The sequence below is a fragment of the Anas platyrhynchos genome, chromosome 1 (assembly GCF_047663525.1).
Source record: "Anas platyrhynchos isolate ZD024472 breed Pekin duck chromosome 1, IASCAAS_PekinDuck_T2T, whole genome shotgun sequence".
NCBI classification, from domain to species: domain Eukaryota; kingdom Metazoa; phylum Chordata; class Aves; order Anseriformes; family Anatidae; genus Anas; species Anas platyrhynchos.
The window spans coordinates 172,901,221-172,928,982 of NC_092587.1; the positions used below are offsets into that span (position 1 = coordinate 172,901,221).

Consider the following 27,762-nt stretch of genomic DNA (forward strand, 5'->3'; position numbering starts at 1 on the left):
TATTTATTGAAAAAGTGTTAAAAAAAAAAAAAAAAACTACCAGATATTAGAAATTCCTCAAAAACATAGTAATGTTGTTAATGACAATCTATGTCACAATTTATTTCTTAAAATGTAAATTGATTCTATCCTTTTACAACTTCGTTGTTAGACTTTCAGTATATCTTCATGTAACCTCTTACACTTTAATTAAAGCAGTAGGAACAGTTACTCAGAGACGAAAGAACACTGCATACCTACACCATTCACCTTTATGCCTTCTTTAATGAAAACAACTGTTACAAAGTCAATTTTGGCTCACAACTCATACCATCTGAGTGGAGTTGCCAATGCAGAGCTGGGTATATGTCCTGCATCTGGGCAGGGGCAACCCCAAGCATAAATGCAGGCTGGGTGGAGAATGCATTGAGAGCAGCCCTGAGGAGAAAGACCTTGGGGTGTTGGTTGACAAGAAGCTCGCCATGAGCTCGCAATGTGGACATGCAGCCCAGAAAACCAACCATCTGGGCTGCATCAAAAAAAGCATGGCCAGAAGGGTGAGGGAGGTGATTGTCCCCCTCTGCTCTGCTCTCGGGAGACCCCCCACATGGAGTGCTGTGATCAGCTCTGGAGCCCCTAGAACAAAAAGGAGATGGACATATTAGAACAAGTCCAGAGGAGGGCCATGAGGTTGATCAAATGGCTGGAGCATCTCTCCTATGAAGACATGCTGAGGAGTTGAGGTTGTTCAGCTGGGAGAAGAGAAGGCCTACAAAACAGCTGGGGAGGGGATCATTGTCAGGGACTGTAGTGATAGGACAAGGTGGAATGGCTTTAAAATAAAAGAGGGTAGATTTAGATCAGATATAAGGAAGAATTTCTTTACTGTGGGGGTGATAAGGAAGAAGTTGCCCAGAGATGTTGTGGCTGCCTCCTGGAAGTGTTTGAATCAGAATCCAAGTAAATTTTTGATTTGGAGCTTCCAGGTTCAGTCACCTGTTGGGAAAGCAATAAACAGCAGTCAGTTCACATGCTGACCTGCAGAAGAAAATGTGTTGACTGCCTTGACAATCAAGGGGAGAGAGTAGCACACTGACTATAAATACTCTAACAAAATCCATGGACGTTTGTTTCCTGGTAGTTGGAACATATCAGTATAGAAAATGTCATCACATTTACCACCAGCAAGTATCTTACTTAATAGCAGTACTAACCTGTACCATATACAAATTAACATTTTCATATTCATCACTGTTCATAATGTTTACTTTAGTATCAAAATGTTTAGGTCAAAAGCCAAAATCAAAGATTTCTAGGGTCACAGTGGATAATATAACCTTTCCTGTATTTTCCAAAGTCGGAGAAAATTCACTGTGAAATTTAATTGCTCCAGTCAACCTTATTATGTGGTCAAAAGGTGGAAATATAAGGCAGGGACAAGGATGGAAATTTCTGACACTGAGCAGAGGCTGGAGCTTTGGTATTCACACTGTTCTGTCCAAATGCTGGAAAGTCAGAAGCTCATGTTCTACTGCAATCTGTCTTCCATATACTTTTTTTTTTTTTAAAAAATTATCATTATTATTATAGTTATGCTCTTATACTGCCAACAAAGCAGATTGCTTATAAACTGTCTGCCTAAGTACACAGCTGATACACTTGCACTACTTTTTATTAATATTTATGATTATTATTATTATTTTATTTTATTTTATACTTATTTTTATTTCATTTCATTTCATTTCATTAATAGTTGGAAATAACTGTTGGCTACTTTTCACAGTCATGTCCCTCCAGTTACTGCATCTGATACATGACTCAGACTGTGCCATTTACACATGGGTTTATTTTTATGTGTTGCTGAAACACTCATCTTTTGGGGAACAAACATAAAAACTAGTTTTTCTTCACCCTATAGACCAATAATTCCAGCTCTGATTTTAAATAATTCTTAACAATAATTCTTAAACAAGCTTCAAGATTTTGTAGAGTTAAGTGATAGCTTAAGTAAATTTGCATTAAGTTTCCAAGGGTTTCTAGCAATTTCTTTGCGATGAGCAGAGAACTCTTAAATCAAGAACTCTGAGTTCTTGATTTATGATATATTATTATTTGGGTAATTTTAAGAAATACTGAATATAATGTGTAAATGGCATGTAAGCTTGGGGGTAGATTCCTTATGCAATCAATCTCTATTGAAATTGATTATATAATCAGTGAGGGAGTTCTCAGTAATGAGTAGCTCACAGCCATGGTTTGTGCTCAGACTTCCTGGTCCAAACAGGTACATCACAGTTCACTTTTGTCTCTGTTTAGTCTTTTGTTTGTATGCTAACATATGTGATTGGCTTGAGACAGAAAAATAAATAAATAATTGGGAAAAAAAAAAAAAAAAAAAGGAAATAAAATTAAAAAGAAAAAGAAAAGGCTAATCTTCAATACTTCTAGAGTTGATAATGAAAGTAATGTCCTGAGAAATCCTGATAATCTTCATGATTAATTTCATATAACATCACTCTTAGTGATATTTTCCATTTACTCATTTATTGCTCAAATTTTTAATGATTTGAACTAACATAAAAATAAACTTAAAATTGATCAAATATGGCTAAAACCATTTAGTTCTTCCTCAGAACTGCTAAATGGATGTAACATTTTGTGGGTAGATTGGCAAAATGACAGCTGTACTGCTTCCCAAGGAGAGAGAGAGAATGCTGACTTCACTTGTTTCAAAAGCAATGGAAAATCTTTTAGAAGATAATGATGGACTATAATGATAGGTAAGAGAGCAAGATACAAATTATCAAGCTGACTTCCAATTCAGGCTGCTTTGTAGACTTCATCAACACAACTAGCACGAAGCAGGCAGATGAAAGGTGAACACAGATTCTTAGTGCTACCCTTGATCTTGGAAAAATCTTTTGCCACCATCTCAGAAAGATTATTTTTGTGTATGAGGAGCATCGACTCATTTAAAGAGCTGATACACAGAGTGAATTACAGACTTTGTATACATGGTGAGACATTTGGGGCGATTTCATTTATACTTCTGGGGGAGCTGTATTTGTTCTATGAAGAGCTGTGTGCCCTCATACCAAAGGCATTCAGCAATTTGTAGAGCCTTTGTAGAGTCCTTGAGCTGAATCCCTAATAATATGCCAGTTACAGAGGAATATCTGGTCTGGATTTGGGCTTGAATACATAAGTGAAGAAGCAGAAAAGCTGATCCACAGAGTGATCCTAACAAGACTGCTGCAGGTAGGTGGTGTGAGAGAAGAAAACTCATTCAGTAGAGTCAGGTGTTTTGTGACCTCAGGCAGAAAAATCACCTTCCAGCCATTGTACATTTACCCATCTACAACATACTGCTGCTCATAAAACAGTTATCTGATAAAAAGACTAGTGGTTTGACACACACAAAAAGGACTTGCAACCTCTCATTTTGCCCTCCCCAACAGTATCTTTGTGTTGAAGCCATCAAATCCTGGCTCAGCTGCCTCAGTCCAGTGAGACTGCTCCATTCATACTGTGGTGCCAAAGGTGGGATTTCCATATTCATTTCTGCCTTTCTCAGGCCCAGGCATGTAAGATGTTTCTAGATGCTCAATGAACTCTGATATTTCTATTAATCAAAAAAGTATTTTTGGCTTTCCTTGGGTTTTGCGTAACCTCAGTCTTCAACAGTGGGAGGTTATATCATGGATTTTGGAAGGAAGGAGCATCATTACAGAGTGTCATTTTACCACCTACCTCCCACAACTTGCTGGCATTTTCTCTACAGGTCTATTTCTTTGTAAGTACTCTCTTTTATTTGGCTTCTGCTGAACTAATATCTGACTGATTCAATGATCTTTACAGTTAACCTATCAAAACAGTTAAGATAGTTAAATCAAAATTTACCAGCCTACTCAAATTTACTTGGTACATTAGCTAGCTAAAGATTTCATATCGCATACACTGCCTTAGCTTCCAATTCAGGAAGGTCATTTGAACATCAAGAAAATGCTGAATTGTTTATTGATTTCTTAATTATTCAGTGCTTGCGCTTACTTCATTATGTTCCACTATGTTGCGTCCTCTTCTCTTCTCTTCTCTTCTCTTCTCTTCTCTTCTCTTCTCTTCTCTTCTCTTCTCTTCTCTTCTCTTCTCTTCTCTTCTCTTCTCTTCTCTTCTCTTCTCTTCTCTTCTCTTCTCTTCTCTTCTCTTCTCTTCTCTTCTCTTCTCTTCTCTTCTCTTCTCTTCTCTTCTCTTCTCTTCTCTTCTCTTCTCTTCTCTTCTCTTCTCTTCTCTTCTCTTCTCTTCTCTTCTCTTCTCTTCTCTTCTCTTCTCTTCTCTTCTCTTCTCTTCTCTTCTCTTCTCTTCTCTTCTCTTCTCTTCTCTTCTCTTCTCTTCTCTTCTCTTCTCTTCTCTTCTCTTCTCTTCTCTTCCCTTCCCTTCCCTTCCCTTCCCTTCCCTTCCCTTCCCTTCCCTTCCCTTCCCTTCCCTTCCCTTCCCTTCCCTTCCCTTCCCTTCCCTTCCCTTCCCTTCCCTTCCCTTCCCTTCCCTTCCCTTCCCTTCCCTTCCCTTCCCTTCCCTTCCCTTCCCTTCCCTTCCCTTCCCTTCCCTTCCCTTCCCTTCCCTTCCCTTCCCTTCCCTTCCCTTCCCTTCCCTTCCCTTCCCTTCCCTTCCCTTCCCTTCCCTTCCCTTCCCTTCCCTTCCCTTCCCTTCCCTTCCCTTCCCTTCCCTTCCCTTCCCTTCCCTTCCCTTCCCTTCCCTTCCCTTCCCTTCCCTTCCCTTCCCTTCCCTTCCCTTCATCTCTCTTTTTTTTTTTTTTAATCACTTAAGAGTTTTATAAACCAAAATGTTAAACTACAACAATCTTTAAACATAAACATGGCAAGACTTGAACAGGGCAAGACAGGGCAAACATAAACATCATAAACATACATATTTAAGCATAAACAGGGCAAGATCTTGAAATCTGGCTTTTAAAATATTTAATCTGCTAAATCCACATTGTGGGAACACTTCCTCATTTGCATAAGCATATTTGCATTTGTATAAACACATTTGTGTGTGTGTGTATATAAACACACGCATATATGTATGTATGCATTGTACCAAGCTTCATCTCTGTGTTATAGGAACAGAGAAAAAGCAGTTATGTATTTATTACAGTTATGTGTGGATCTGAAGGTTCTGATCTGGTTCAATAAATTTCATGTACCAACATGTATAGTAGAGACAGGTATTAAAGGAGATGGGTTCCCTTTTCAAAATCATTTCCAGCCCAAGAAAAAATTAATACTTCTGTGCAGTCTTATATTTCTTATGCTACTAATGAAGTAAATTTATTGAAGCATCTTTTGAGAAACTGCTGAAGAAACTAGACTATTATCCTAAAAATGTTCAATTCAATTAAGTGTCTAAATACTTATGTAAGCAGAAGCACTACTTTTTTTTTTTTTTTTTTCTCCTCTTGATTACATTTAAGTTAGTGAAATTTCAGTGACTCATAGTCTTAAAAATGTATAAAATACAATTTTGGATTTTTACAGCTTTTTTTTTTTTTTTTTTTTTTTTTCCGTATTAGCACAACTAATGGAATAATTTAAACAATTAATTTACTTGAAAAATTTTATTTTTTTTCTTTTCTCTTTTATATTATGAGATGAAGATGGTCACATAAAATCAGCAAATTATTTAATTTAATTTAACTATGTACAGTTGAATGATGTTGATGATGTTATTTTAATTTGAACCTCTAATTATGGTTTGCCTGGTTGTTTTATGTTCTAATTATCTTTTTTTTTTAAAAAAAAAAAGTGTTTTTTTCCCATACAGTCACTACTTACAGAAATTTTTGCCTGTGGCCATAAATAAGATCAATCAGACAAGGTTTAGCTTGGGCAGTCAATGTCCAAAATATATTACCAAAATATGGCAAAACAGTGTTTTTCTTGTAATTTGATCTATTTAAATATGATGGTCAATTTATTTAGACAACCTCATTGCATTAACTAGTTTGCTGAATGATGATTTTCATGAAAGTAAGAAATCATTTGCATTGGCTTGATCCAAATACCATTGCCAGAATTAAACCTGCTCTGCAATGTCCCCTCCATTCCATTTTTTGGGTTCCTTGGAGAATAGACTGCCAATTGTACTCTACTGCCAAATTATGTACAATAGTAGTTTTGTGATATGGACAAATGCCTCCTAAGGACTAATTTGGGACCATTAAGCTAATTTCACTTATTACCCAAGCCAGATTTAAACCCAGACCTTATGAAGGTAACAGGCAAGTATAACTTAGTATTAACTTATGGTATTATGAAACTTGCTCCAGGGCAGGAAGATTTCCATAACATTAAAAAAAATTATTTTAAAATTGAAATATGAATAATTTACAAAACATGAAACCTCAACTAATAGTCTCTGTTCATATCCTGTCTCTGCTCATAGTCTCTGTTCATGACCTGTAGGCTATATTACAGAAATGTGTTCTATCTGGATCCTATCTGATGTAATACATTGAAATGTATATAATTTGAGGAACTGTTTTGCTCTACTTGTATTAGTCTGCACTGCTCACAAACATAGGCACAAACAATATACAGGGGAAAAGGATCTCAGGTCTCTCCTTTCAGCTTAATGTGACAAAAATTGGGCTTGAGAACCGGAAGGTCTCTTTTCCTGGCCATACTTTTTGTTCTGTGAACTTTCTTGAAGGAAAATGTTTCAGTTTCAACAGGAAAATGGGAATTAAAGAAGCATTTTAAATAATTTTACTTGGAATGTTTTGTAACCTATCAAAAAGATGGGATGTCATAAAATCATAAATTCAAATCTGCTGTGTCAGAATTGGACCTATTGTATTAGCTTACAACCTCCTAAGTATGGACTCTAGCTTATGTCATTTTAGGTTAGAAAACACAATGATAAGAAGCAGCGCATTTAAATAGCCAATGACCCTAACCATATTATCACGTATTTAAAAAGCCCTACTACCCTGCTACTATGATCTATTCGTTTTCCCATGGTTAAGGAACTTTTGCCTCAATAACAGAATCCATAAAGATTTTTCTGAATTTTTCAAAATATTCCTTTTTAGGCATCTAAGAAGAACAACTAAAATGTATAGCATAGATTCATGTGAATGTAAGTGTATGTATTTAAATATGCTGCTTCTTATCATTAGGTTTTCTTACCTAAAACAAGGCACAAATATGAAATACTTTCACCTTTTATTTTTTATTTATTTTTTTATTTATTTTTTATTTATTTTTTAATGGAAAATCTAAGAAATAACTATCTGTTACTTCAACCGCAAGCTTAAACTCAGAAGATACCACTGACTCTGAGGCTTCTTTCACCACCAGCCAGTCTATTTAACAGTGTATTTTATCTGTGTCTTGTGGTTTCACCCGGCAGGCAGCTCAGCCCCACACAGCCACTCACTCGCTCTCCACAGGTGGGATAGGGGGAGAGAATCAGAGAGGTAAAATGCAAGAGCACATGGGTTGAGATAAAGAGAGTTTATTAGGGAAAGCAAAAACTGTGCACAAGCAAAGCAAAGTAAGGAATCCATTTTCTGTTTCCCATCGTCAGGCAGGTGTTCAGCCACTTCCAGCAAAGCAGGGCTCACCACATGTAACAGTTTATTGGGAAGACAAACACCATCACTCCAAATGTTCCCCCCTTCTTTATCCCATCTTTTATTGCTGAGCGTGATGCCACATGGTATGGAATATCTCTTTGACCAACTGGGGCCAGTTGTTCTGGCTGTGTCCCCTCCCAGCTTCTGGTGCACCCCCAATCTGCTCACTGGAAGGGCAGCACCAGAAGCAAAAAAAAAGTCCTTGGCTCTGTGTAAGCACTGCTCTGCAACAACTAAAAACATTGGTGTGTTATCATCACTATATTAATCAAAAATCCTAAACACAGTATTGTGTGAGATTCTATGAAGAAAATTAACTTTGTTCCAGCCAAAAGAGTGACACTGTGATGAAACTGCAGACTTTTTATTTATATGGGGTTTTTTTGTACATAACATAAAGGATGTGATAATGTCTTTGCACATATATTTCAATATTTCTTTTATAATTAATCAATCAATAATAAATTATTATTGTTTAATACAATGCTGACACTTGGGTAATGCTATTCAACTGTTAATATATTTTTGTTGCTATTCAACTGTTAATATATTTTTGTTATGAAAAATCATGTTTTTGTTGCTTTTCCTAAGGAAAAGTGGGAATGTGTTTTTCTATATGACAAAAAAAAACACTAACTACTTTTGTTTAGTAAGAGGTTTATTTAACCAGACTGTTAAAAAAAACTCTGTAGTGATAAAAACACGTAGAAGTTTAAGTGGGCTGTACAGGTAGATGCTGTAAAAAGTTTTTCTTTATTTCTTTATTACTGATGTCACCAAGGCAACTGTAGCATGATTCTAGTAATCTTTTCTTTAGGTTTTAACTGTCCCTACAATTTGTACATGCACATAAGAAAGACTTCTCAGCAGGTAGGAAAAATGTTTTCATTTGTTTTATTTTTTAAAGGAAGATAAGTGAGTGAGATGAAATAGTCTAGGAACCTTCTGACGAGAGTCAGAAATGACTGATTATTATGACGAGAGCTCATGACTTGTTTATTTCCTATGTGAAGACACCATGGTTAATATTAAGTACCTGAAATAATAGGTTAAGAAAGGAATGTTCTCATCCTGTGCTCAATATAATTAATGGAGAAAGAAAATATGTCCCTTGCTGATATGTCCCTCAGCCCGCCATGATCTCCCTTCTGTCTCCACTGACTGTAGACGGCATGTACACTATTAAATTCATTGCTTTAATTAGCTACCTATAACTAGGCTATTGAGTTTGGGGATTTGTTTTGGGAAGAATCTGCCACGATAATCCTTAGAGGCTACAATATTTCACTAATATAATACTTGGTTTAGTTATGGAATGATATTTAAATGTAAGAGATGTCAGAAAAAAAAAAAAATCCTTGTTGCAGGGAGTAATTTTCTTTGTGTACATTACATGTATACATAACATTCATAAACAATTTGATGTTTATTCATACTCATTTTGCATTCATTTAATTTTTCCTTAATGTTGCCATGTTGCCACTGAGAATTTTACTGTTTGTTTTTTGTTTGTTTGTTTGTTTTGTGTGCATATTGTTTCTAAATATATATATAAAAACGAAAGACTGATGAATAAAAATCCTCTTACTATCAGTGTACTATAGTCAGTGCAAAATACTGTTACAAAACTGTGGGATCAATGTTATAGACTATCCCTGAGTAACTTGTAGTAATTATTAGAGCTTAATTTGAATGAAACAGAAGATGTAGAATTTATCTTCTTGACTTAAAGACCAGTTCTCCAGTTCCTTTTGAATTACAAAGATTGGTAAGAGCCAGTAAATGCTTAATTTCAGATTGTAATGGTCATAGTACATGTCAAGAACACTAAATACAGCTGGATTGCTAAAGTGTGACTCAGCTGTATTCTGATCTTTATTCAATTTGTACTTTGGACAGGTCACTGAGAGGGAGAGAAATAATGGTACATGTCTTCATATTCTGGAACCAATGAGGGATGAGTTCTGGCAACTGGGAATAACATGAGCTTGTGTTCAGCTATATTACATGTCCTCCCAAAATAATGAATAATAGGAGTTTCAGCTAGTGTAGAGCCATACTGGTGTTTTTAGAGTACTACTACAAACTTAATTTGTAAAAGCTGCAATGTATTTGTAAGCTATGATGTCTTGTAGCTTTTTACAACAGAACTGCTAGAGATAAAACCAGAATCTAAGACCTTGTTTTTAATAGGTAAAATTTCCTAAGAAGGTGAAAGTAGCACACAACACTTTCCTTATCATAATGAAAGGCTTTGTGAAAGAAACAGACATTTTACTTTGGGACACGTGGTTTCCACTGCTTTTTACTTTGTAGCCATGTAGCTATAGAAAACAGTGGCTTATGTGCCACAGGAAAGAATAGAGGGTCCATTATACTTTTCTTATAAATATCAAAAAATAGCATATAGCAGAATCAAGCTCTACTCACATTTCCAGAGCCAGAAGTCTTGAGCAGGGTATGGATCCACTTTACTTTCTGTTTGATTAATGAGGACTACTAAAAAGTCCTACAAAAAATGTTCTATGTTTTTGATATTTGTTCTTATTTACTTTTTTGTTTGTTTGCTTGCTTTTCTTAAACTGAGGGTGAAGGTAACTTTTTTACCTAGTCAAAATAGTGGACATCCAACTCTTCTGCAAATTTATGCTTTCTAAAATGGGGTTAAGAATTTAAATGCTGGAAAAAGTAAACTTTGCTGTGTTTGAAGACATGCCAGCCTTGCAGAGGAAGAATGATGACCTTATTAATGAGGCTGAGGGAAAAAAAGAGGCTAAATAAAAGATGTTTGCATAATGTTTTAATAGGCAAGTCCTAAGTAAGAGAGTGGCATTTCTTTAACCTCCTGTATTGAATAAATAAAAGACAAATTCACCTTTAGACAGGCTTGAAAACTGATTAACTTGACTATTTATTTCCAGTTCATACAGTTAAGTATGTTTGCATTAAGTGGACAATGTACCTAATTATCAAGAAGTAGGAATAGTATGAGTCCTCTTTGTGTGTTTGTAGAATCTGTACTACACACACACACACAAAAAGTGCTTTCATATGAATCTGTGCAAGTTCTACTACTTTCATTATGATAAACACATGACAGACAAGAATGTCCTACTTTAAGAATTATTCTAAAATTGAAACCATTTAGGCTTAATAATATGTCCAAACGTATGGCAAGTGCCTTTCTACTAGCTGTTTGAAGATACATACATCTTTTCAGTTCTTATCCATCAAGAAGTTTAAGGATAAATAAATGATTTGTCTAAACTGGACAGGTTCTGCAATTTAGTGATCCAAGAACAAATTTGAAATCCTAGCAATTTACTGTGACTTTCATTTATATGATTTGCTATAGCCATAATATCAAGAAATATAGTATTTTAAGGAGAAACAGAAAAACAAAACAAAACAAAACAAAACAAAACAAACAAATGAACAAGAACTCCACATCTTCACATTCCTTCTCCTCTCTGCCATAGCATTGAAGATAATGTACAGGAGTAGAAAAGAGTGGATCCAGATGTGACACTGCCATGCTATGACACCTTAAACATGTTGCATAAATTTCTGTAAACTAAATTCAGAAAGGGGCTTTGGAATGCATGCAGAAGCAGTAGGTGTTAAAAGACATTAAAACCTTAAGTTGTAACACTAAAAAATATTTAAAATTACCTTACCCATAGAATTCACTGGTGCCTTGAAACTATGGATTTCTCTAACTCTTTTGAATCTGATCTGCTAGGCTTTCTAGGAGTGTATCTGATTTGAATTAAGATAACCCTGATTCCCTCAAAATGGTGTTCCTGCTGCTCCTCTGCTCACTCTTCTGCCAAGGAGAATTAAAAACTGTATATTTATCTGATACAACAGCAATCAGATTATTTAATCTTTCTTCTGGGGTAATTCCAAGGGGGGCTGCTGCGAGTCCCTAACACTTCATCTCCAACGCCCCTTCACGGTCACTCTCTGCCCCTGCTGCCCATGAGGTCCCTCCCATGGGATGCTGTCCTTCCCAAACTGAGCCTGTGGAGGCTGCCCACATGCAGCAACTCCCAAGAACAGCTCCCACATGGCTCCATAAAACGGGGTCCATCCATCCCCCAGGAGCAAACTGCTCCAGCACAGGTCCCCCACGGGTGGGCGGTAGCTCCCCCCAGGTCCCCCGCTCCTGCGTGGGCTCCTCTCCACGGGCTGCAGCTCCGGCCCCCGGCCTGCTCCTGTAGGGGCTCTCCATGGGCCGCAGCCTCCTCCAGGCCACATCCACCTGATCCACCAAGGGCTCCTCTACAGGGGGGGCTGCAACGTGGAGATCTGCTCCATGTGGGACCCATGGGCTGCAGGGGGACAGCCTGCTCCACCAGTGGCCTCTCCACAGGCCGCAGGGGAACTTCTGCTCTGGTGCACTTCCTGCTCTCCTTCTGCACTGACCTTGGGGGCTGCAGGGCTGGTTCTCACTCCTTGCTTCATAGCTGCTGTTGTGCAGCATTTTTTTTTTATTTTTTTTTTTTTTTCCCTTTCTCAAATCTGCTCTCACAGAGGTGCAAACAGCATTGCTTATTGGCTTGGCTCTGGCCAGTGATGGTTTCCTTTGGAGCCTCTGAAACTGTCCTTTGTCTAACATGGTGCAGCTGCTGGACTCTTCTCACAGAGACCACCCATGCAGCACCTTGCTACTAAAGCCTTGCCACTTAAACCCAATACATATATACAAAGGGATGTGACTGTGAGGGACTACATTATGAAGCTGAATTTTATAATGGAAATGAATTGCAAAAGAAATTCCACAGACACATAAACCTGACAAATTTCAAATTATCATAAACCAATTTCATTTTTTTTAAATAATGACACTGAGTCTCCTATAACTCCACGGTCACCTTATCATCAGACTTTGGCCAGCTGAGGTTCCCAAAATAGCATCCTCCTACTGTTCTAACTTTGCAACTCCAGATTCATACTTTAGGAAGTGGGTTGGCTTGTGTATTGAAAATGCAAACTTTCTTAGCAATTCAGGCTTATGACTGATTATCATCGACATCAAAATAATTATTTTCACTGCAAAATGTTGTTTTTCCCCCAACTCATGACTAGTTTTATCAATGTTTTAAACTGAAATAAGTTATAAATTCAAAAGGAAAAGAAAAAAAGTATATTAGAGTAACTAAAATCTCAGCATAGAAGAAACCCATGATTACATTTTTTACAACAAATTTGGTTTCCACATCTCAGATGGGAGCCTGATTACTAGTATCTTTAATGGAATATTAATTTATAGGGTAAAACAGTTACAGAACTCTGTGTAGCTAAACTATCCACTTTCAACTTTTCTTTATAGTTTATTTAAAAAAAAATGCAAAATTTAGAAGTCTCGTTTTTGTTTAAATGTAAATTAAAAAAAAAAAATCCTAAACATTGAAATTATTATCCAAATGGAAGTCTTGTTTTCCAGTTAATGGAAAACAATTCTCATTCAGAAAACACTTTTCATTCAGAAATGAGAAAAAAAAAAATCTTGAATATCCTGTGGATTAATGAAGAAAATTCTAGTGAAAATGTTATTTGGGGGGTTACTTCTGTACTTGTGTTTTGTTTTGTGAGTTTTGGTATTTTGTTTGTTTGTTTGATTTTAGTTTATTACTCTGTAGCTTTATAGATTTTATTTTTTCTTTTAATTATTTTAAAGCGTATTTTTTACCATGTTTCAATTACACAGGTGTGCCAAAAATCAAGTGACATGTCAGCAGCTGAAAATATTTAATTTGTACCTGATACTTTCTGTTGTTCAGGGAAACTTTTCAGACTCCTGAATCTGGGTAACCCACCCCAGAACATTCTTATTAAAACTCAAGCCTTGCCAAAGTAAAACATTCTCCACATGGCTTAATGCTATGCTTCTGACAAGAAAAGATGTAACATGTAATCCGTATATAAAAGATTCCATAGATGCTTTGCCTTCTTGTTGTATTCCCTAAGGCAAAATACTTTGATAACACATTTTAATTTGTTGCCTAACTTTTCTTAATGAGCTCTATTTTTCCTCTCATTTTCACTATGCATGATAAGACAATACTGTTATTTGACATCATTTAAATGTCTGAATGATGGAAGAGGGAAGAGGGAAGAGGGAAGAGGGAAGAAGGAAGGGGAGGGGAAAGGAGGCGAGGGGAGGGATAATGACAATTTGAAAGAGTTAGATCATGTAATATTCTAAATACACTACCAAATACAGACAGATGCATCCTGACTGTTTTTCAGAGGTAATTGAAATACAGACATTATGTTTAGGATAACTTCAATTTCTTTTCTTACTCTCTGTTCCTACCAGCTGTCCATGATAACTTCCTGAAAAGGTATCAGGAATTTCAAATCTACAATGTTCATCAAAGAAAAGGGAAAGAAAGAGCAATATTTTGCAAGTACCTATACTATATTGTGATTATTGTCACTGCAAATATTTCTATTTTACATTCACTTGTATTTAGTCAAAGTGAAAGAACATTTATTACACTACAGTCCATGAAAATGGAATATCATGCCCTGCTTTCACTAATAAATATTGATATATAACATCCAAACCCTGTGAAACATTTATATTTAAAAAAAAAAGAACTAAACCAAAACCAAATGCAACAAACAAGGAGACAATGCACTGCAGTGTCTTTCCTATTTCTATTCTTGATTTTTTGAGGGGTTTATATGCATGATAAATAATGAAAACTACTAAAACATAAATCAGGTTATGAGCTTTATAAATTTGAGAACTGTGAACCAAGATGTGATGTATTAAATGCTTGTTATCATGCACTAACACTCTTCTTGAAATCAGAGGTGTTTTATTAAGTCATTGTGGTATAAACCAACTCAGGCATTTAGATAGCAATTGTTGATGATTTCAAAACACTGAAGAAAGCATAGGAAGTCATGCAAAACCCAAACAAAAAGAAAAAGTAACAGGCTGTTTTAGAATAAGCAGTTATTCTATCTTGTCCCCTGGCTTTAGCTCACATTTTTACACAAATAGTTAATAATAATAACAAAAACAACAACAGTAATAAAGGAGAACATGCTGTCCTCTAGAAGAAGGAAAATTATAAAATTACATTAAACTTTCTAAAATTTTATTTTCATTGTTATTTCAAATTCAAGTTTTGGAAGGGAATTTATTCCTGAGAGAAAATCTACTTACAAATATGGTAATTGCCATTCACTGCCACTCAGCCATCAGCAAGTGTGTTTCAAACCTTAGAATGCCCACTGCACAATATATATTTATAAATTCACTTTCCTTCCAAGCAAAAGGTACCCGCAATTCAGGTGGGGAGAAATGGTGATTCAGTAAGCTTACTTATGTGGAAGGAATACATAAATCTTAATCTGAGTCATAATTCATAAATATTAATCTTTTTTCCTTTCACAGGAAGAATACTGAATCTCAGGTTTTCTTAACTATATAAAAACAGATGGGTTATAAAACTTATGAAACTGTTGATTTAGAGAAATGATTTCTTTACAGATCAGCTGGCTTCTGATGTTGTTTTATGAAAGTCTTCTTTCACAACCACACTGATTATGAAATATCATTTAAAAAGCTGAATTCAATGCTTTGGAAAAATGAAATTCCCATAATTAAATCACCACACTAGTTTCACTAATTAACCCCAGACCTAATGGTTCCATTACTTAATGGCTTCTTATCATTTTACATGCATATTGCATATTTCTTCTTTAAAATAATGTTATAGCTATCAATTAGCATACTTCTGATATAAAAATTATCTTTTTACATTTAGAAATCATATTTTTTAAATCTATGTGTCATCCATGATATAGTCTAGACATTTTCCAAACATAGGTTTAAATACTTTGAAAAAAACAATACTTGTAAAAGCTTAGAGACAAAAGTAAGAAAACAGACCAACTTTCTCATATACATCTATAAGTGAATCTCTTATTTCTTAGGAAATTTATTAGCTTTTAAAATACAGGTACTACTTCTTCCAGTAGTGTGAAAACTGAATACAAAAGAATGTAAAATATTTAAATTACCTTTATAACCTTTACAAATTTTAATTGATGTTGTGTTTATCTCTGGTTCCAGAAAATTGGATTGGAGGAGAATTCAACAGAAAACAGTTTTATTTAAGCTCTCCAGCCTGTTAACTCAAGATTTTGGGGAAACACATTAGTTAGAAGATGTATCAGGGTATTTCACTCAACAGCTCTTGATTATTGGCAGATTTTAAGTATTAAAAATTTCTTTAATTTGGACATTCTGGGTAAAAGAAAAAAAAAAAATCTGAGGTAGCTAGAAAGAATACCAACTGGATGAAAATCACCTACTGTAACTGCTGTTACTTCTCTTACAAAGTCTAAGACGGGATTGTTTAACCTGAAGAAGAGAGGGCACAAAGGAGACCTTTTTGCAGCATTCCAATACTTAAAGGTGGCTTGTGAGAAAGATGGAAAGAATCTTGTTTAAAAGAGAAAGGGTTTGTAGTAGTAGGACAAGGGGTAATGATTTTAAACAGAAATAGGGTAGATTTAGATAAGACATAGGGAAGAAATTATTCACTATGAGGGTGGTGAGGCACTGGAACAAGTTGTCCAGAGAAGTTGTGGATGCCCCATCCCTGGACGTGTTCAAGGCCAGGTTGGATGGGGCTTTGAGCAACCTAGCCTAGTGGAAGATGTCCCTGCCCATGGCAAAGGGCTGGACTAGATGATCTTTAAAGGTCCTTTCCAACACAAACCATTCTATGAGTCCGTGATTCTGTGATTCTGTGAGTCCACGATACTATCCAGCTTACTTGGAACAAATTAGAAATATTCCAATTGCCTCCAATTGGCTAATTTAATATAATAATATATATATATATATATGTGTGTGTTAATTTATAACCTATTACAGATCAGTTCTTATTAGGCTTGTCAGGGATTATTTTCTGATCTAGAGTTGCTGATACATTTTACAAATGGTCTGAAGCAGTCTTTTTTGTTTGTTTGTTTGTTTGATTGATCGATTGATTTTTGGCTACAAATAGGCTCCATTAACATTTTAACATTTATTGTGAGCTATAATGCTTTCTTCACATCTAAGTTTAATTAATCGATATTAAAAAAAAAAAAAAAAAGTATTGTTCTGCACAATAGTTTGGTTCAAAGTCTTGAGATCACAAATTGGGATCTGTTAATATCAACTGTAAAGTCTTAGACAGATGAACTATTCAGAGATGCAAAAATGGCTTAAAGAGTAAATAACAAAGAGGTAAGTGTTAGGTTAAAAAAAAGGTAATTGTTACAGCAAGACCAGAACTTTTTGCAGTAACAATTGTAATTCATCAAAACATACCCTAATACATCCAGATGCAAGGAAGACAACAGTCAGTCAAAATTTCAGACTGATTTGTTTCCCTCGGTAGAAACATTTAATACAGTTCTATGACCAAAAGACTCATTAACATAAAAGGAGTTATTTTGTATCTTTGGATCACTATTCTACACAAATAAGATAACTCTTAGAATACTGTTTTCTCTATTGATGTCCACACAATGTAATCAAGACAATGAAAAGCAAACTGAAATTTACAGAGCTCAATTTATTCTTCTTATCAAAGAAAATAATGAATAGTAAGTTCAAAGGAGATTAAAAAAAAAAATTGCTTTGGGGTGGGAAGGTTGTTATTCATATCGGTGACAAAAGAGGGACTGATGACTTCAGTGTTGTGGCCAATAAAGTTTAGGTGGTCAATAGTGAAAAGCACAATGTGATTAGAATAGGAGGAGTACCATTACTCTTGAAATTAGTTTTAAATAGCTAACTTGGGGGTGCTTAATCAAGCCAATAAGAAACAGTGAGATGTATCTGATACTGTTTGTTGCCTGGATGTAAAATATTCAGAGCCTGAAGCCTTTTTCTGGGGCACAGCACCATTTTGCACTTACAGGTGGATGAATCATCAAGAACTATGGTTTAAGCCATCATCAGACTGTAAAATTTCAAAACTTACATCTCAGCAGTATGCCTTAGCCATAATAGCTGTAGTACAAGCAGTTTTTCTTCTGCATTTTAGTTTAGACTGTTACTGGATAGCAAGGCTAGAAATAATGAAGGAAACACGAGCTGCCTGGTTTCCCCTCAGCTGAGTACTCCAGCCATCATTTTTAGACCAGTCTACCTCTTCCTTCAACTTCCAAATCACTTTGAGGTCACACCTTTCCATTTTTGTGACAATATGAGCTGCAATATTTCAACTTGAGCTTGATTTGAGCATACCCATTTATTTTGTCTAACCAGAAGAATGACAGTGTTTTATGTCCCAAACTGGTTATTGTTATTTCAGAAGAAGCACTCAGCCTACTACATACACACAATATCAAAATGTTAGTTGAATTAGGAACTTTTGGGCAAAGACTCTTATACTCCTACAGAATTTCAAGTGCTTCAGTGTGTTAGACAGGTTTTTTCTGGATTGCTCTTCTTAGTTTAAGGCTTGTAATTCCTCTTCAAAGGCACTTTATTCTTCTTCAAGCCTTTGTGAACATGGGGCTTTATAAACTTTTTTTTTTTTTTTTTTTTGGTAGCAATCCTACAACCATGTGTATAAGAAACAGCTTTGCAAGTCTATAATTGTCCCTTTTGACATTTGAGTTTGTGCATCTGTGAATCCTCCATTTTGTTCCATACCTTCACAGGGCTTAGACATAACATGATTTCTTGCATTGCTCTTAAAATGCTCATTAAATTAGAGCTTTGCATTCAGAAAGCTATAATCTCCTCTAATCAGTATCATACCATTGCCTAAGTACTAGGTCACCGTGGTCTCTCCCATTTTTTGCTATAAGCTCACAACAGTGTAGTCTCCTTAGCACTGACATGTTTATGCTGATTAAAATCTGTGACTCCAAATATATATGCATCTGTCTGAATGGCAGCAGTTAGACTGGGTGATGGTCTTCTCAGATTTAAACACAGCATAACCCCCTACTTGATGTACTTTTGTCCATCTGTTTTACAAGAACTGTTCCTTACAGCTCCAGGTGCTTGCAATGCACAAACTTAACACAGATGGCAGAAGGCATGCCTGTTGCACTGGTTATAAGTGTAATTTTCTTTGCGAAGCAAACTAGAACACTAGCTAAAATTATCTTGGTTTTGTTTGCCTATTTATTATAAATTTATATACATATTATAAATATGTATATATCCATATATTGTTTAATTATTATCATTATATTATAATATATTTATATATATACATATATTAATATTATATATCAATATAATATGTATAATATTATAATCAAGATAATATATTATATATTATATTATATATATCAAAATAATATAAATAATATTATATTTCTATATATAATATTTAATCATATATATGTTAAGAAATAATAATATATAATATTTTATAATGTATGTGTTTATATATATTATATATAATATATATTTAAAATATATACTTTATATAAATATAAAATATATGATACATAATTATTTAATGGAAGTGATATATATAATACCTATTAATATATTAATATATAATATATATTATACAATATATTATATATATTTATATTATATTATTATTATATTACCATTAATATGTTATTAAATATATATGTGAATATATATGAATATATTATGTATTGTATATTAATTATATATTTTTGGTGTACTGGGTCTGGCTGGGATGTTAACTTTCCCTGCAGCAGCCCATACAGTGCTGTGCTCTACACTTGTAGATAGAACAGAAGTGTTACCACACCAGTGTTGTGTTTGCTGCTGAGCAGTGCTGGCACAGCATCAGGACTCTCTCTAACCATCCTAGGGTGTGGGCAGAAAGCTAGAAGAGAAACATCACCAGGGCAGCTGTCCTAAATCAACCAAAGGGATATTCCATACCATATGATGTCACACAGCAATAAAAGGTGGAAAAAGGAGGAAGAGATGGGCTCTCGTTGGGAAGGCATTGGTCCTCCTCCCGAACACCAGCTACGTGCATTGAGGCCCTGCTTCAAGGACGTTGTCAAGCATTGCTCATTTGTGGGGAGTAGAGAGTAATTTCTTTTCTCTACACTTCCACGTAGCCTTTATTTGTTTTGTTTTGTTTTATTTTCCCTTTCCCTCCTCCCTTCCCCCCCACCTTTTTTTCCCTTTAGTTAAATTGTTTAGTTAATAATAATCTTTCCTTAATAATTATTTTTTCCTTTAATTAAATTATCATTATCTCAACCTGTGAGTTTTTCTTTACTTTACTTCTTCCCCTCCTCATCTGAGAGGGGGAGTGAGAAAGTGATTGTGGTGTTTAGCTGCCTAGCACAGTAAGACCACCACAATTGGCCACATTGCCCACAAAAACTGGGACATTTGCTTTATCTGATTAACACAGTACAGACTCTTCATAATGTGTGATACAGATAAAAGTCTTGAAGGAGGTTTGTTTCTATTACACCTTAAAAATACTTAAGGTGAAAGTGCGTAAGAATTGGCAACAAATTATTATAGCAATTCCACTTGCATCACTAATGTGTTCAAAGTTTAAAAGAAAGTTAGGTGAACACAGAATCCTAAAAATGGAAGTGATTTCCCAGGTCACTAAATCCAGTTTCTACAATTACAAGAAAACATGTCATATAATGACTTCATAAATTCCTACACTAATCGACCAAGCTGGATTGCTCCAGCACTTTTTGGATATGATTTCTCTAAATAATTTTGCTCACTTGGCTGCCAAGTTTTTAATATCCCTGGAACTTTAATTTATTGTCACGTAAAATCTCAGAAGCTTACTCTAACTCCTTTCTATGAATTCTGTTTAGTCACTCTGCATTTGTATTGCCCCATGCTCCACATATTACCCCAAAGACTTACCTGTTTCCTCTGTTGTGTAATGAAGAAGGCAAAAGTGAGAGTTGCTTTAGCTTGATTACAGCATTCCATTTCTTATGAATAGGGCAGCTCTGTCCTTAGCTTCTCTCTTATCAAAGATCAGACTAAGTAAAGAAAATAGACCAGAAATTTAATGCATTGAAAATCTACAGACCTTCTGAAACACATGCTTGCTTTGGTAGACTACATCAGCTTGAAATATCTGTTCATAGGTATCCATGTGTATACAAGAAGTTATAACTTGCTTTATTAACGCATTATGTAACGCATGTTTAGAAAAAGACTGGCCTGTTGTCCCTCTGATACAGCCTACACTGCTGCAGATGTATTTGTTTCATAGGCAATATTCAGCACATATGTTATGGGTCTCAGTCAATGTGGCTGCCAGCTAACAGAGGATATCTCTCCTGTCAACTGTCAGGCCCTTCCTTGTCCAGTACTGTTTTGATAGATTGCTTAAGGAATGCTAATCACAAACATACAGTCTGAATGGTGGCAGCAAGATTACAAGCAAATGTGTCAATTGTCTGGGTGATTTTTACTTTATTTATTTTATTTTATTTTATATTTTATTTTATTTTATTTTAATTTTCCTTGTCATTGGCTATATGAATGCACAGACATTTGGGGACAGAATAGCAGATGCCCTTGGAACTGGATAGATAAATTATTCTACTAGGTTAAAGTAGAGTCTACTATGGGCAGACTCATTCCTTAGAAGCTAGAAAGATAGCAACTTATGTAAAGAAGGGTTACTACCACTGAGCACTAGAGATTGTCAGAATAGTTGGAGAGGAGAGTGGATTGCTGTGATCTGCATAAATAACAAAAGACAAGAAGCTAAATACACTGTTCCAAAAATGGTATTTGAAAATAATTAGAAATACAAATTAAGGAAAAGATTGAATGTTGGATTAAAGTTTAGTTTTAATTATGTCATTTAATAAATACATATATAAGTTAATATATACACTTTTTATTTTATTTATTATTTTTTTCAGCAAAGTCTCTAATCAATCCTCTGCTGCAGACTGTCACATAGAAAACTTTTTCATACATATTTTCCCGTGTGTACAAAAATGCTTAGTATATCATGTAACATAGTTTTGTAAATCCATTCCCGATGGTGTGTATCCTCTGCAAGGATAATGTTTGGAATATACGTTAAAAATGGTCAGTGATCAGAAGTTTGGCACTACTTAATATTAATACTAAATATTAATATTTGCAATGTACTTGGCAGTACATCTGCTATTAAAGTTTTACTTTCTGCTTGAGGTCATGTCAGCAGGAGTAATTTTTACTAATAACTACTGCCCTACCTAACTTCAATTCTGTCTGTGTTATCAGTAGTCTTTTTGCTTTTGGACAAACCCCCAGCTGAGGGTAGGTGGCCCCCTTTCAACTAGGATCAGTGAAATCATCCTAGATTATGCTGGACAGGAGAGTCCAAATCTTCTAATTTCTCAGGTCTACACTCCTAACAGGTTTTTCTAATCTTTGCTCCAAACCGAAGAAAGGATTCTTTCCTGTAACTAATCTGCATGTAGGTTCATTTGTACTCTCTCTGACAAGGCTATTTACAGTCATGATCATTATGCACATTGGTAAATTATGTGGATATTGCAGGATCAATGGCTCTAAATATAACAGGAGAATAAAAGACAATTTATAGTCTAAAAAGAGGAAACTGCTCAATTTCAAGAGTTTTTCAACAGAGCTGTAATTATCCAATTTAATATTAGAAACAATGAAAGCTATAATTGTTTTTGAAAACCACAATTTATAGGTAGATTGCCTAGAGATTTTTTTAAAGACTTAGAAATGTTGATTAATGAAAATATATGTCCCTTTTCCCCTCCCCAGTTAAGTAGAAACATTTAAATGGAGTTAAAGAGAAGCTGTACGGCAAATTTTGTTCCAAGCTAAAATATACACAGGATTAGTATTCTGAAAGCAAATTGAATCATAATTGTTTGAGAGTGCCTTACCCCTGGTAGGTATCTTTCCTTGTAGCAAAAATGCAATGTTTTTTATTCATTTTACACAGACATTCTATATAACCTCTGCTTAAATAAAAAACCCATGTTGTCTTTCTCATCAGCACCATTTTCATCCTTTGCTCTTTATTCATCCCTGCTCTCTTGAAGCTAAGATATTGAAAAGGATAAATTTGGTTTGATAGCACTATGTATAACGATGCTACTGTATGTTGCTAGGATACCATTTGGTGGTCAACTGTCTCTAGTGCAGCTGCTATTACTTGCCAGGCTGACACCCGTATTAGCTTTTATACCTCCTAATGCTCAAGCTACAGAAAGTTTCCCTTCATTTTATTCTGTTTTGATTTGGGGGGAGAGGTAAGCTTAGAGACAAAGTTAAGGGGCAGAAGGGGAGAGTGAGGAGAGATGTTATTATTTCATTTTACCTTCAGTCCTTATAAGTAACAGATATCTTATGCCAATGAGTTTAACAGGAAATATATACCAGTCTTTGTAAGTTTTAAAGTTTTTGATACATGAGCTAATACAGGATCTAATTCAATGTAGACAGCGAGAATCTTTCATGGATTTATTCCACCTCCAGCAGCACCTCTTGGCTTTCTCCTAGAGGATTTTGAGGGCTAAATGCATGAGATGCAGTAAGGTGAGGTACATAGCAGCATGGTGTAGCTGGTGGGGTCTAAAAGTTCGTATATCCTGGGGATGCATGCAGAGAGAATGTGTAAGGCATTCATACTTACGCAAGAAAAAAAGCATTTCCTACAGGAAAAAGTAATGTGTGCTTTTCTTTAGATAGAATTGCTTATGACACATTGACTTTCGGGGACTATTGCTGCCTTAAGGTTAGATAGTGTTTCTTGGGACTGGGGGGACAAAACGGGCTGAAATACACCCTTCCCCATATGTAGCCTGCTTTCCCTTTCTGATTTACTAATGATTCTCCTGCTCATGCTTCTCTTCTCAAGATCAAGGTAAAGGTGCAGAAAGTACAGAAACACAAAGAAGCTACAGTGCACTTGAATCTTGGTCTTCATATATTTGAGATGTGATGATTCCTGACAGCAACAGGTATTTATTTATTTATTTATTTATTTTGAAAAGAAAGAAACACACTTGTAACTTTTTTCCTAGTGTGATTTATGTCAATGAGAATTTTCAAGGAACTTCAAGCTAAGTAGAACCTGAACAACCAGTCTAATACAATAACAAGAATTTAGGGATTAAGTATTTGCCCATGAAGAGCAACTTCATGTAATATCTGTCCAGTACAGGGAATGGCAATAAAAAATTAACTGCTAAGTGGTCTTTATATGAAGACATGACATTATTAGACCTTTTCTAAAAGCTGTTACTGTACAATATGTCTCAACAGCATCTCTGCTAGTGACTTTAGGTACCTGACCATAGTCAATACATAAGAAGATATAGCTCTAGTGTGTGATTTAGCTCACCTGTTTTAGACATCTGACTGTAGAACACACACTGCACATGAACATTGCACATGCTTCTCTCCAAAGATTATAAAAAAAAGCCTGAGGTTATAGACAGCTGCATTAGCCAAATTAATATTAATCTTTCTTGTAGGTTGCTAACTTCAGCATCTAAAAAAGTGGTATTTCATTCCCTCTGTATTCAGAGGAAAGAAAAAATTACCTTCAGAGAAGAGCTCACTGTCACTGTTCTAGATTTTGGATAGACTTATCATGGTATGAAATTCCCTTTAAAGATGCTTAGCATTGTGGTGGTTTTACCCAACACAACCATACATCTAACCCAACACAAGCATACATCTAACTATAGCAGGAAACAGTATAACAGTCTAGACCAAGCATCAGACTTTCAGAGGTCTGAGCTCTCAAAGTGGTTAGGTGGTATGAATACCACCTTTAATGGATGTCTATTATTTTATAAAACAGCATATCCTGCATACCATAAAAGTAATGAGTGACAAACAAACATTACTAAATTGTACAGCGGACACATGGTATTTGGAATAGCAGATGGACATCAGGTAACAGCTGATTAGGAAGTTACTCCCTCGTGTGTTCAAATATATCTGGGCAGAAGGTACACAAATAGTAACATAGCACATGTGATTCCCGTGAAAAATTCTGGCCACACACAATGTTGCCGGACACTCTCTGGCATTCCTCACTTCACATTCCTTTATGCCCAACACTGAATTCATGATTACTAACATCTGCACATTATACTGGCAGTGTACCATCATTTTCTGGCAGCTATGGATGCCAGTGAAAAGCTGTAACACATTGCTTAAGCCATGGCCAGTTGTTTGTGGTAAGGTCCATGCAGGCTATTCTGAGAATTTGCTGGGTTCTTGGCTAGTATAAATACAAATGACTTAAAATAAAAAACCCAACCCAAACCAACCAGCCAAACAAACAAAAACCTCTAGCTGAGCCAGGCACCTTAAAATTTTATTGTGTTCCACAGATTTTTCTAACAGGCACTCAGATATCAGTATGCAGCACTGAAGAATTTAAAAGCCAAACTAAATGCTAACAGTAATAAAGAAACCAAACAGTAAAATTTGTGCAAACTGTAATTCCCAGCCATTCTGTGCAGCTGCTTTTTCTGTAGAATTTTGACTAGTTCTCTAGAGAAGAGATTGAAAACAAGTTTTGGTGATATAATCCAGCTGCTTTCAACCTCACAAGCACAAAGGCAGAAATAAATCTGCCTTATTTGGCTACAAACACATGATGATGCTTTATCATTAGGAGAACACAAAGAAGGCATTATACTTCAGTAGGCAATCATTGGTCTTCATACATTTAAGTGCAATAAACCCCAGAGCTAAAAGGTAAAACAGAGGAGTTTAAGGAGTCACTAATTTAAGAACACTCAAATAACTCCTGGAATCAAATGGTAATGCATTGTACACAGCTTCATGCCTTGTTCAGGAGTCTAAACACTGAGTTATAAGAATGCTCTTACATTTTTTCTTGGCACATTCTATTATCTCAAAATTGGGTTTAGGTTGATGAATTCTTCCATAAAAACAATTAAAAGTGTCTTTCTTTTCAAATTGACTCTGGCAATTTTGGGGTTGGTGTAGCTTGAAGTAAAAGTGCTTTTGTGCCTTTTTTTTCCCATAATAAAAAAATAATAAAAAGTAAGCACCAAAAACAAAACAAAAAACATTTTCCAGGAATAAATAAATAAATAGATAAATAGATAAAATTAAAAAATAAAAAAAATAAAAAACATAGAAGAAAAAATATCTCAACAGGCTTGATTAGTGCAATGTCTGTTTTTGACTCCTGTGGAGTGTAGCACTTTGACTCAGCATCACTGAGGTGAATGTTGCTGCAGTGAGAAGTTCTGGTGCTGTTACCTGCTGAGGTCAGCTTGACTTTCAAGAGAACAACAGAGGCAGAGAACAAGGAAGCAAGAAGTTCTTAAGAACTTCTTTGACCTGAATTTTCTATGACAGTGATTTATGCCTATTGTTACCTTCATTCAGTGAAACAGATTTGTACCACTGACAGTACAACAACAACAAAAAAAGGCTATATCATCAAGTTGTACTTTCAGTTGGACACTGATTATTACAGCACAATGTGAGATGTTTTTATATTTTTAAACGGTCAAGAGTAGGTTCTGTATGTTGTATAGTTCAGGCATGTCTGATCTTTTATTCCAAGAATCTCAACAAACAAAAATCTTACCTTCATCAAACACCTATGTCCTATGGTGGAGTCAAGAGCAGTTCACAGTCAGAAAATATTCATTCTCCTTAGACAGTTATTTATGTAACACTTTTCTGTGGACTGAGAGTGGGATGAGCAGACAGCTGAGTCCTGAGAGACCTGCTGGTGTTGGCTTAAACAGTCAGTGCTGGCTCATTTCCTCACTTCTGGTACAAATCCAGAAGGCTTTCCACCAGGAGAGCTCGCCCGCAGCAATTCACATCACAGTTTTTACAATGGATCCACACTTGAACTGTTCAGATGCCACAGGTTTGCCCATCTGGTATAGTTAAACCTATAGCTGTCAATCCCACACTAAAATGCAGCAATGACTTTCTACACCCTTGACATCTTGCTGAGCTGGCTGTATCTGATAATGTGATATATGCTCATAGCAAGGGAATATGGATTCTGGCTAAAATACTGAAACTCTTCTTGAATCGGCCTCTGCTTGAATCTCATTATTCAGCTTTATAGCACTGCTGATCCCTAGATCACATTGCTGCTGATGTTTATTTCCTAGCCTGTCACAACTAGTATCACTGGGGCTGCATACCTACCATTAGTATCTCTATACTGTGAATAAACAGCCTCTTTGTGACTCAGCTGTATCAACAGAAAAGGCTACCATTGCCATTTTAGCCCTGTTGTCCCTTTTTCTTCTACCTGAGATTACTCTCCCCATTAGATCTCCTTACAGAAGTGCTGTTACTAGTACTCTGTAACAGTCAAAATGACCTGGAACAAAGAAGACCTGCCATTTGCACTGTTTAAAGTAACCCAATTTGTTTTGATTAAAGTGTCTTCAGAATCAGGCACCGAGAGAAGGTGACCTGTAACAGACAAATGACAATGCTCAAATTCAGGTGAGCTCTGGTGGTAGCCTAGAGCTATAGGCTAGAGCACATATAATGACTGTCCTCTATAATGACTGCTAGCTATAAAGCAAACCTCTTGTGTGATTTCATGGTCCTCAACACTTTTTCTTGCATAATCACCACAGATACCTCTACACTGATAATTTTTACCACATATTTAATGAAAAAGTTCTTACTTGAACAGTGGCTTGCTGTTTATGGGAGAGCAATACTCCATCTGCATAAAACATGTTGTCCACCTTTGAATCCATTTCTGGTTGACATTTGACAAGTTTTGTATCTGTTCTCTATAAAAGCAGGAATATGGTTGATACGTGGTATACAACAATGCCCCAGACAGATTTGAATACCTCTGTCATGAACACAGGTACAATTCTTATGTGAGTAGGATCTGATTACCTCATTGCTCACTGGAAAAAATACCTGTTACTCATGCAACTGTAGTGGGTTTACTTGGCAAGGTTTTGGTAGCAGGGAGCCATAGGGGTGGTTTCTGTGAGAAAGATCTAGAAGCCGCCCCATGTTTGGGAAGGGCCCCATTGTTTTCCAGATCTGAGCCAATACGCGATGTTGTTTTGCGCCTCTGTGAGAGCATATTTAAGACAGGGAAAAAAACGCTGCGCCACACAGCAGCCGGGGGAGTCAAGGCAGT

At 35.7% G+C, this 27,762-nt stretch overlaps 1 long non-coding RNA gene across 2 annotated transcripts; it reads right to left on the reverse strand.

The window, feature by feature from the left end:
• Positions 1–260: 260 nt before the first annotated feature.
• On the reverse strand, positions 261–27,639 carry LOC119715392 (uncharacterized). Of its 2 annotated transcripts, none has more exons than XR_005262482.2 (3): positions 26,212–27,639; positions 20,499–20,620; positions 261–615 (listed from the first exon to the last, which is right to left on the reverse strand). It is a non-coding gene; the product is annotated as an uncharacterized lncRNA (long non-coding RNA). The 2 variants fall into 2 exon arrangements; XR_011806729.1 differs by lacking the exon at positions 26,212–27,639 and adding an exon at positions 22,508–26,102.
• Between the last annotated feature and the right edge of the window lie 123 nt (positions 27,640–27,762).